At 35.6% G+C, this 11,564-nt stretch overlaps 1 pseudogene; it reads right to left on the bottom strand.

The window, feature by feature from the left end:
• Positions 1-3,908: 3,908 nt before the first annotated feature.
• On the bottom strand, positions 3,909-4,890 carry LOC100716203 (pleckstrin homology domain-containing family F member 2-like; annotated as a pseudogene).
• Positions 4,891-11,564: the final 6,674 nt, after the last annotated feature.

An 11,564-nucleotide genomic window follows, 5' to 3' on the forward strand; every position in this document is an offset into this window, starting at 1 on the left:
GTGCACCACCGTGTTTGGCAGGCAGTGGGGTGGAATTTACAAGTCAAGACAACAAAATTCTTCTAAGAGAAATTGTGTTGCTTTAGGAAATATTAGGCCATCACATTTCTAGAATTTTACATTACTGTCACTACATTAGAAACCCCAGAGATGTGATCTGGCAGAGCAGAGAATGAGAAGCACTGAAGATTGAGAAACCGAGAAGCATGAGAGTGACAAAGATGAAGAACAGAGCAGCCAACTTTTGCTTAGGTCCTTTACCCTCTGTAATGTTAATTGGTGTTCTTTTGCTGTGATAAACTGCAATTGTGAGCACCACAGCTTCGCTAAGTCCTACAAGTCCTCCTAGTGAACCCTGGATCCTTAGATGAGGGTCCGAGACCTTGGACGCACTCCCAACTGGATGTTCCTTCATCCTTTTATTTTTTTCATATCTTTCTTTTCACAATAAAATAAAATTCAGTCCCAATCTACTTTTAATAATAAGAGGAAATTGGAGCTAAAAATAGAACATGGAGGTAAAGAGAACAAAGTAAATGTAGAAGTAATTGCAATAAAAATCTTGAGAAATCTACTTTTCAAGATTGTATTTATTCATTCAGATATTAAATCAGTATTATGATGCTTTTGTCAAGTATCTAGCATTTGCTTGAAAATGAAGTAACAACAATGGTCTTCAGAATAGAGCTGGCTGTATGGATTCAGTTTGTCTTTGTAGAAAGCTAAAGCTATCATAGCAGTGAACTCCAGGCCATTTTGAGCACCAGAGAGGAAATGTGAGAAAAACCTAAGAGTTTTTTCTGTTGAAGCACCCACCCTAGCCTATTTCTACCATGGGGCAGGGAGATGGGCAATCCTACTTTTATCCTACTTTTAATTGTTTTGTTCCTGAGTCTGATTGTAGTTTTATCTGGGACCTGCTGCCTCGTGAGGCAGTACATAGATGGAAGTTTTAGTATCCAAAACCCTTGCCCAGTGGTGGTCGTTGCCACCATGATAACCTGCTAAGAACACAAATTAGACCTGATCAATAAGAAATGAGTTGCTTCTGCTGGTTTGCACGGTGAGTTAATGGAAACTGAGTGGTTTTCTAAGAAGAATGGGAAGCGCTGGCCATCTATGAGAAAGACCTTGAGGTAAAAATCTTGTCAAAACAGATGAGCCAGACAGGGACAGTCCTACTCTGTGCAGCTTTGCAGCAAGTCATATCCTCAGAATTTCTCCTTAAACACTGTGTGTCTCTTTTACCAAACAGTCTCTAAGTGGAGTGTGAAAGACCCTTTGACAAAACAGCAAAATTTCCACATCATTAAAATAGTGCTTAAGTTTGTATGTATATATATATATTTTTCCCTAAGTTTTGTGTAATTAAGAATTCCAAACATAAGGAGAAGAGAGTATCTTTAGTGATTATTGGCTCTGACACTAGCCAGACATTATCCCCTTTCTCTTTCTTCAGTAGGTCACTTATTGGGGCAGAAAAATATGAAATGAATTGCTGGTAAAACCCACAGCACACCGGAATGTGTTACTAGACATCCTTGATTATCCCAGGGCAATTCCCACTCCAAAGCAGCTAATGCTTTTCTTGTAATATGAAGATGGTTTGGATGAGAAAATCAAGACTTAGAAATGCCATCTCTGGAACTCTTAGTTCTTGATGTTGGTTCATCCAAGCCAAATTTCCTGAACAAACTGATATTTTTGCTGCTGGGAAGGATCACATTATTCAGCATAATATTCAAGTACAAGTACTCCATAGAGAGTTCATAGTCAAGGGTACCATTCACAGGCAAGAGAAAAAAAAAAAGGAAAAGAAAAAAATAGGCTTGCTATTTTATGAGACTTGGTATAAATACACAAAGAGTTGCATCTTTACAATTAAAATTTTCAAACAATTCTTCCAAGAAATTCTGTTATTTTGTTGTATTCATTTCCTGAACAGCCTGTGTTACTCACCTTATTTTGAATGTTTGGATTTAAAATTGCTGTTGTTTTTTATATTTTTTGCAAAACATTTTTTATTATGAAAAGAGTTACCAGAGATTGAAAATCCACATGTTATTTCATAACATTTCCTTTGGTTTTTGAATTTGCTAATTCCTCTGTACCAGCAGTTCTCCATTCATATTCTCAGGTTTTTGGAACTTTTCAGATATGTTGATTGTTTTTATGTATATATTCCTTAGAAACAAAAATCCACCTCCTATTAAGACCAACCAAAAACAAAAAGCAACCACAATAAAATAAAATAAAATAACCTTTATTTTTTGTGCTTTTCTTTCACATTTCCCACAGAGAGAGATCTGTATACCTCAGGTACTTTCAAAATTGAACACTAAATTAAAATTGATGCCCTAATCAATCAGTAATATATCAGAGAATTTCCATCACGATTGGATCAAACCTCATGACATTTGCAAAATAATCAGATTTTTAATTTAGAAGTTAAAGAAAAATTAGAACTTAAACTTTAGTCTGCTTTTCCATATTTGAAGTATACAAATGGAACCAGTAGCGCAAAATGCATCGTTTTATATGATAAAAACTTTCAATGTTTGCCTCAAAAGCTAATGGTTGTCTCAAAAGCAAATAGTGAAAATTATTTCTCAGAAGGAATCTAGATTGACTTAGAAGTATCAAATGCTAGTCTATCTCCATAAATTGCAAAATGATTTCAGAAACACATAAAACATACAATTGTTTTACAAAAATAGAAATTGGATCTTTATAAAACTTTATAAAATGTAACACTTTGTAAATTCAAGATAGTTTCACACTGAAATGAACAATGCTTCCATGGATGTGAATTCTAATCAAATTTAAAGTGGCCTGCCTTGATCATTTTTATGTATTATTTCTTCCAAATCTTCAAGGCTGAGTAATCAGTACTCAGTACTCTATCACGGAATTTTTTCTTTTCTTTTTGTACTGGGGATCGAACTCATGACCTCACGCTTGCTCGGCAGGTGCTTACACTGCTGAGCTAAATCCCTGGCCCTGTCATGGAATTTTTAAGAGATTTATTTTCCAAGGTCTTATACAATTTTTCATTCTAGAAATAAAGTGGATGAATTTTTATCTAAATATATATTACTAAAAGTAGAAGCAAATGCAATATATTTCTGCATAACTGATAATCTTCAAATCAAATTCCTAAGAATAGCAACCTATAATAAAGTTTAAAGTATATACTTGAAAATTATAATTTGTTGCCTATAGGATAAATATAATCACACCTATTTTATGGAAAATTATTCATATAAAGATACTTCTACATTTAGCTATCTACATTTGCCTATAGATGTCAGATGAGTATTCCTAATTATATCCATTCATAAACACTCATTTTATTACTTCAAGGAGCATCAATGCATTTTTTTAAACCAGAAGATGAAACAGTAAGGGCTTATATTTCATACAGCAGTGCTGTTATTTGGTATAAGCAAAGATGAAAAAGTATTTCCAAATCATGTACAGTATCTTTGTCATTGGTATCATAATCATCAGGATGATTAGAAAAAAGTTAATATTATTAATTAATCATATTTTCCTGTTTCCATCTTTCTAGGCTTTTAGTTTTTGCATATGACTGCAATAAAAATAACAATGTGGTACAGAATCTATTAAATGAACATTTTCTTCCACCCTCCAAGAAAATAATCTGGAAAGAAACAAGAATAAGAAACCCAAACTATCTATTTGCAACAGTGTATTTTTGAAGAGCTGGGGAAGGAAGGAAGGAGGGAGGACCTACTTTCTACAGAGTATAGTGAGGTACACAGATTCGAAGTTTCTCAGGCAAAGTCATGGCAAAGTCATAAAGAGAAATTGAGAGAGCACTCGGAATTTTACATTTCCCCCCAAACTGATTTCTCACAGTCACACCTGATTAAATATTTCAAATGTCATTCATCACTGCTATCATCATCATCATCATCAATATCATCATGGATACATCATTTAGAGACAAATTCAATGATTGGCTGTAGGAGTCTGACCTGGCAGGCTAGTGCCTGGCCATGTCCCCAGTGGAAAGCGGGTCAAAGCAAAAGTCACAAATCTGCACAGGCTTAGAGGCCTGGGTGGGAAGAAGAAATCTTTTTTCAGAGCAGGACCCAGAAACAACAAAACCTCATTTGCTGCAATGGTCACCACCATTAACAGGTGTGAATTTTGCTTTCTGACAACACACACATACAGTTGCCTCGGAGTCAGGAACCCGGGCAGCAGCATGTTCATTAGTGGGTGTCTTCCCACGTTTGGAGGGTAAATCAGTGACACATTTATTTATATGACTCATCCGTTCTGATGTTTCAGTGGCAGTGGCAGCATAGACTGCAAATGGTTTAGTTGCTGTCTTAATCTCCATCCATCCCTTAAATCCCCCTCGTCTTTGATGGAATCAACGATAACATTTTCCAGGGGAATAATTAAGTCGTTTGTTGTATTTTTTCTTCTGGATAACAGTATTGCTATACACAAGATTATCATTAAATAAGAAAAAGTGCCTTGCTTTGGGCTTCTTTCTTTCTTTGGCTACAATTTAGTCAAGACTCCTTCTCCAATAACCACTGGGCCAGGTAGAGTTAAGAACTGACCAGCTGCTCCAAAGCAGTTTTCCACCATATCTGTACCTCTAGTGTTTGCTTCACTGTCGGCCAAGCGATCAGCAGCGGCGGATGAAGCCCCTAAGTTTGCCAATGAAGCTGAGTTCTGCTCAGCCAGTCCGCGGCCTGGCAGGGTGTGTGCGGCCCCAGGTCCTGCGCAGCCCGCTGGATCATAGGGTAGGGCGGGCAGGTGGGCAGCCCTCGCAGCAGCTGGCAGGTGATGCCCCAGCCTCTCGAGCCGAAGCCCACAATGTCTGCCCAGCTGGCTTCTCAACCACATTCGCTGCTGCTGTTGTTTTTTTTAAAGTCATTTTTCCTAGAGCAAAATAAACTTTATAATATTCATATGATTAGATAAATTTTGCATGTCTCTATCTGGTAATCTAAGCAACGCTTTTGAAGATAACAATATGTACTATTACAATCATTGTTAAATTCCTATCATCTTGTTTTGAAAACGTGTACTCTTATTGTTTTGGTTTTGTTATTGTTTGTGTTTTTTGCTTTTCTTTTCTGTGTCTTTTTTTCTCTTAAATAAATTAAAAAAAAAAAAACTTTAAATACATTCACTGCCCCTCCTCCCCCAAACAAAACAGCTGCAAAGACTTGTTGCCCTAATTATGTATGCATGGAGATGAGAAATCAGAGTTCAATTTATGTATTTTTTGCACAGCTTTGATTTTATTTGAATGAAAGATATCGCAACAAAAAGAAGTTATTGACTATTTTAAAAATTTATACTCAGAATGGAGTATTGAGAATACCTTTCTTCTTAATTCTTTAAATTAATTTTAACTGATATATTAAAACATGAAAATTGCACCTATTTATATACTATATAATGTTTAAATTGGGTAAGCATATTTATCTTCTCAAATTTATCATTTATTTACCATAACTGTTTCTTTTAAAAAAGCCAGTTTTACCTCCCAAAAATATTTTTTTAGTTTAATTTATATGCAGAGAAGTTCTTATGGTATTGGATCATAGCATAATAACTGAATTCTATTTAGTTATGATGCTTGATTATAACAGCAGGGTGCTTCTTATGCAATCCTGAAGAGACAGAAATTAGATGCTAACAAAATCCGGTTTTAAAACAGCTCACCAAAAAAAAAAAAAAAAAAAAAAGCATTATTTAAGTATTTATTCTCTGCCAAGACTGTAAATTACTCCATCAGAATAAATAAGAACTTTTGGAATTTGAGTGAATATTTCAGATATGAAAGTAATTTTCATTACAATTTGTAAAAAATTAAATGTAGTAATAAAAACTATTCTTTTGAAACAGTGGGATGTCCTCTGACTATTCTGGGTCCACCATCTTTTTTCACTCTGTAGAAGCTATTTTAATTTCTTTTTTCATTCTATAGAAGCAGAGAAAATTTTAAAACTTGTATTTCTAATATTAATCATATTTTTAACACTGCTTAAAGATGAGAGCGGGATGTACCTTTCCATTAACAACACCCAAAACTACGCTAAACCGATCGGTGGTCATGGAGAAGAGGTGCAAAGCTGCTCACTTCAAGGTCACTGAGAAACACAGCAGGGGAACAGTGCCAGGAGAGAAAGGGGCTGACGATAGATATAAACCCTGTGATGTATCCACACACACCCAGAAGTGTACTCTAGTCATCCCTTAGCTCCTTAGCCAATCAATTTACAGTTCAGCTTAAGGATCACAGACTATGTAACTATTATTGCTATTCTTTTTAATTTTTATCAGTCTGCCAGATTCTTCCCCCAAATATTTTTTGTTTTGTTTTAATGCAAACTTTTTTGATCCTTAGGAAGGCCAAACATTTCTTCATGTATTTCTTCTCCCATAACCCACCTTTTGGTATCTACTCACTTCCTCACTGAATACACATGAAGGGTGTTGGTCATATGTGTGGATATTTTCTTTCTACAAATGAGAATTGTGGAATGCGTGACAGTACTTCACTCTAGAGTGCCACCTTGTTGCGTGACAGCTCATTCTCTGACTGCCTTATCTCTTCTCACATAGAATCAACAGCCAAATCCTGTGAATTCTATTCTCACAATACCTTTAAATATCCCGCAGGCAATGTCCAGGCTTGTCATTTCTTGTTTGGATTTCTGCAACAGCCTGTCTCTCTGATTTCTCTAAATGAATGTTTTTCTCCACCATCACTAATGTTTTTTAAAACACAATCTGTCCATGTCATTCTTTTGCTTGAAAGCTTTTAATACCCAGAAGGTAATCCAAATCATTTTGGAAAAGTGTTCATAATGGCTATAAAATTTGATTTGTCTTTCTAGCTCAGATATACCTCCTTTTTTTTTTTTTGTATTTTTATTGGTACTGGGGATTGAACTCACGACTGCCTGCTTGCAAGGCAGGCGCTTATGCCACTGAGCTGAATCCCCAGCCCCCTTCCAGCTGAAATTTTGAGCACAGTGGCATTCTGAAAATATATTACTCATAAAATGCTGAAATTCTACATACACATTTTAATTTTAAGACAATATAATAGGAAGGAAAAAACTAAATGCTCCTCTTAAACAGGATCTGAAAACAAATAGGGAGATAGATGATAGCTTTGTGAGGGAAATAAGCCTGAGCCTTGTTAGGGAAACAGATCTACTTTTTAATGACATTTAAGCACACAAGAATATGATGATGTAGCCACACTTAGAGTTTCTAGTTCAATTAAATATCTAAAAGAGCTTTAATTTCAAATATATAATAAATACAAATATTAACATTATTTTTCTAAAGTTTCTAAAAATAATATACTCTCCAGAATAAGGATGATAAACATTTGCCTCTGCAAATTTAAGGTACATGACTTATTTAGGCACTGCCTTTTCTTATAACCACATAGTTTGGGTCTAAATGTTAGGTGGGTACATGCCTGTAATCCCAGCACTCAGGATGCTGAGTCAAGAAGATGGCTATGAGTTCAAGGCCAGTTTGGGCTACAAAGTGAGTTCAAGGCCAATTTGAATTGCCTAGTGAGGTCTTGTCTCAAAAAGATAAAAGTAAAACAAAAAACCAAAAAACACATCTCTCTCTCTCTCTCCACACACGCATGCGCACACACACACACACACACACACACACACACAAGAAAATTATTCTAGGTATATTCATTAATGTTTATAAACCCTTGCCACAAGTGAAATAATCTTGGTTCTACAATTTTAAGAATTACTATATTTCTTTCAAGGAAATGGTCAATCAAGAAAAAACCATGCCAAGAAAAAAAACAGTCCTTTCTTTTGTTCTGTCTTTCCTCCATTCCTTTTTCTAACATGTCAACCACTATATTAACTGCTAAGGCTATAGAAATAAACAACAAAGGACTGGGCCCTGCTCAGAAGGCTAATATGAGCTTCTGAATGAATATAAAATGGTCCTGAAAGTTTTAAAGGAAGAAACACCATCAAGAAAAGGGCAAACCAGGTACAGTGACACATTACTCTACTGCAGGTACTTGGAAGGCTGAAGCAGGAAAATCACTTGAGTGCAGGATCCTGGGCAACCTGGTGGGATCCCCATTCCAAATATATATATATATATATATATATATATATATATATATATATATATATAGAGAGAGAGAGAGAGAGAGAGAGAGAGACTGTTGAGATTATGTTTATCTATGTTTATCTATACTGAAACAGAATATTACAAAGAATTTCTAGGATTTTTCTGCTATGAAAAAGTTACTCTTCTTTACTTAAAAAATTGCTAGCAGGAAGTTATTTTTAATATGTCATTATATACCCTTTTCTAATAAAAATCAGTCAGTCATTACTTGAGTTAAAACTAAAATACCAATATGCTATGTACTAAAATATCTAATGTACTACCATAATGAGTTTCAAATTACAGAAAAATTTTTTATTTTTTATTTTACAAATAATAAAGTCCAACAAAACAAAACAGAACGAAGCCAACCAAAACAAAGCAGCAAACTTGGTACAGAACTTCAAAGCAAGATACTAGGAAAACTACAATAGCTACCATAGTATATCTTGTTATCTTCACAGTAGCTGTCCATTCCGTCAAATATAGCAAAATCAAACCAAAAACAAAACAGAATAAAACCAATCAAAACAGAATATTGAATAAAGCAAAAACAATTAGAATAAAGCAAAACAGTAAGAACAATATTGGATTTCAAAGGCAAGATAAAAGGAAATCCCCCATATTTGCTATATGTCATCCTCCCAAGAGACATTCATACCACTGGCCCTAGGCCTGTATAATTAACCAAACAGTACAAGCATTTAGTTGTTTTTTGTACTTTAGTTGGAGAAAACAATTGAGTTCGTGCCTTGAGGTTTTCTGTTTGTTTACACGATTTTAGTTTTAGTTTGAACGTTTTGGTTTTGTAGTGGTAAACACAAGAGAGTTACCTATGGGAAATCAAGAGTTGAGAAACAAGTGAGCTTTATTTTAGGAGCTGCAGTGGTCAGTAGCAGGATCAGGTCATTGGAGCTACTGACCCGATCCTTTGTTCTCTTTTCTTTTTACACCCATGAGCAGGCTTACAAGGTCAGAGGGCTGCCATGGATACCACTTCTTACAATACCATCATTCCTTTGGAAAGTTACAAGACCTTCTTACACATCTGGTTAATTGACGCACAGGAGGTAGACTTCAGATACTTTGTTCATCCTGAGATAAAACCGTGTTCCCCTTTCCATAGTTTTATGGAAGTTGGAAGGAGATCTTTCTTGAGGTTGGCCAAAGTTCACTCACTGTCTAATGTCTAACTGCAAGCTAAGCATCTAGACATTAGTTTATAGGCTGTAAAGAAAGTGAAACTTTTAAAACTAGGGTTTGGAGGGTTTCAAGGAAACAAAAAAAAAAAGAGCAAATAGTGGGTGTTTGGGGTTATGAATGCCCTCCCAGTTCAGGTCTAGAAGATGACAGACTCCTGTTTGAAGTGCTTTAATAGGTGAACTCCTCTGAAAACCAACTAAGTTATTGTAACCATTCAGGCTGAAATTGTTTGTTCTTTACTGTTTTAAATCTAGGTACCAAACTCTTGGAAAAGTTTGTAGATACAGCTAGAGAAGTCATAGAATTTTGCAAACAGTGTTTGGTAGGTGATATTTGCCAGAGATCAGAAGACCAGATTGCTGAGACGGCTGTGGACAGTAATGCCTAGGCTTATGAGGTTTGAATTGGGAATGAAGCTTCCATTGCAAATAGATGCAGGCAAAGAATTTGTATATAGTTTAACCACGTCCTATGACTTTGCATAAAGTTAACTTTTAAAAACGTAAACTAATTAGTCTAGTGGAAGAAGTTACCAAGCAGCCTAATGTTCAGTCATGTCCTAGGTGGTGCTGGCTGATTTTAGCTAGATTTGTAGTAAAAATCAGGAGCAAAATTAAAGCCAAAATATGTGGAGTACCTACAAAGTTGGGGTAAAGGACACTATGATTGGTAGAAAGATTAGCACTAATAATGAGCCAAATGATTTGTATCAAGACAAAAGTAAAGATGACCAAAAGGCATTTCATGAATTCTCTACAACCATCAATTGCCAGATCAAGGGTGTCAAAAAGTAAGCTCCTTTGAAAGACTTTGTTGAAGAGAAAACCCCAAGGTACCTGTCCATTCAGAGCCACCTAGCAAACTGTTTCTTCAAGTTCAGCCAATAAGGCACTTAGACGATTTTGCATCCATGGTTCTAAGGAGCCAGTCTACTGCTGGAGCTGTCATCCACATTATTCTGGTTTTTAAAACATGCCACATGCAAGAGTTGTGGAGTCATAGAGGACTCTACTCAGATTTAGAAGGAAGGCTTGGGAGGCCAGGAAAGGAACCCATGAGAAACCAGTGAATGAAGCTGTGGGAATGAAACCAAATTTGTAGTGGAAGCCCCAAGAAGTTGGAGATGCCGGGACTGTGGATCATCTGCTGAGGAGAACAGAAGGCAGTGAACAGTTACCCCAAGAGGAAGGACATGTGGGCTGCGCACAGCAAGGCCAAAGGTCCTCTTACATTAGACAGCTAAGTTAATTAGAAATATATGCAGTCAGATAAGAACAGGCCACCACAAGTCATTGTGGAAGATGAGAATACATTTGGAATTTCTTTGGAGGTATGTTTCTTGAGGACGAGATCTCAAGACAAGATATAAAATGGTTACATCCCCATATTTCTCTTAAGGTTGAGCAGCAGTGATTGATATAGGTATTGATCACCTTGGGCAGTCCTCCCCCAAGAGCCACTAACCCACTTCCTCCAGGAAAAGTCTCTGTTGTGTTTCATGTACGCTTGTTATATGACTTGCTTACCCATTTCATCTCCATTTAATGAATATTACCTAAGCAATTACACTCATGATCTTTGTGTGTGTGTGTGTGTGTGTGTGTGTGTTTATACTGAAGTTTACATAGATTTTTATTGTCAATGTTATCTTTTAGGTTTTAAAAATTTTATTTAAACAAAGACTAAACAAAACAGAAAATGGGTAGAAATAATACATATGTTCAGAGAAAAAATAAACAGTAAGAAATCACTAGTTAATGTTTACATACTGTCCTTTTACAAATGGTTGTTCAAGATACAAAAGTGGAACATATAAAGTAGGAATTCAAACAGCGAGACTGCAAACAGTTCTGTTCAACTATCCAACAAAAACTTAGTAATATGGTTGTCAATCCTGTACACTTAAACATACATGCAGTTATCCATATCTTCATTTATATTTAGATTAAACAAACTAAAGTGGGCTAAAGTCATTCTGAACAAAGAATAATAGTATTGCTGAATTTCACAACAAGACACTCTGGGATCAGCACTGGGTACTGTAGTGTCTTTTTAAAAAATTTTATTTAAAGAAAGACTAAACAAAACAGAACACAGTAGAAATAATACATGCTTTCAAAGAAAAAACTAAACAGTAAGAAATCACTAGTTGATGATTACAGATTGTCCTCTTACAAATAGTAAATCAAGAT

This window comes from Cavia porcellus, unplaced genomic scaffold (genome assembly GCF_034190915.1).
Source record: "Cavia porcellus strain 051 isolate PalLab524CR breed Dunkin Hartley unplaced genomic scaffold, mCavPor4.1 scaffold_21, whole genome shotgun sequence".
Lineage (NCBI taxonomy): Eukaryota > Metazoa > Chordata > Mammalia > Rodentia > Caviidae > Cavia > Cavia porcellus.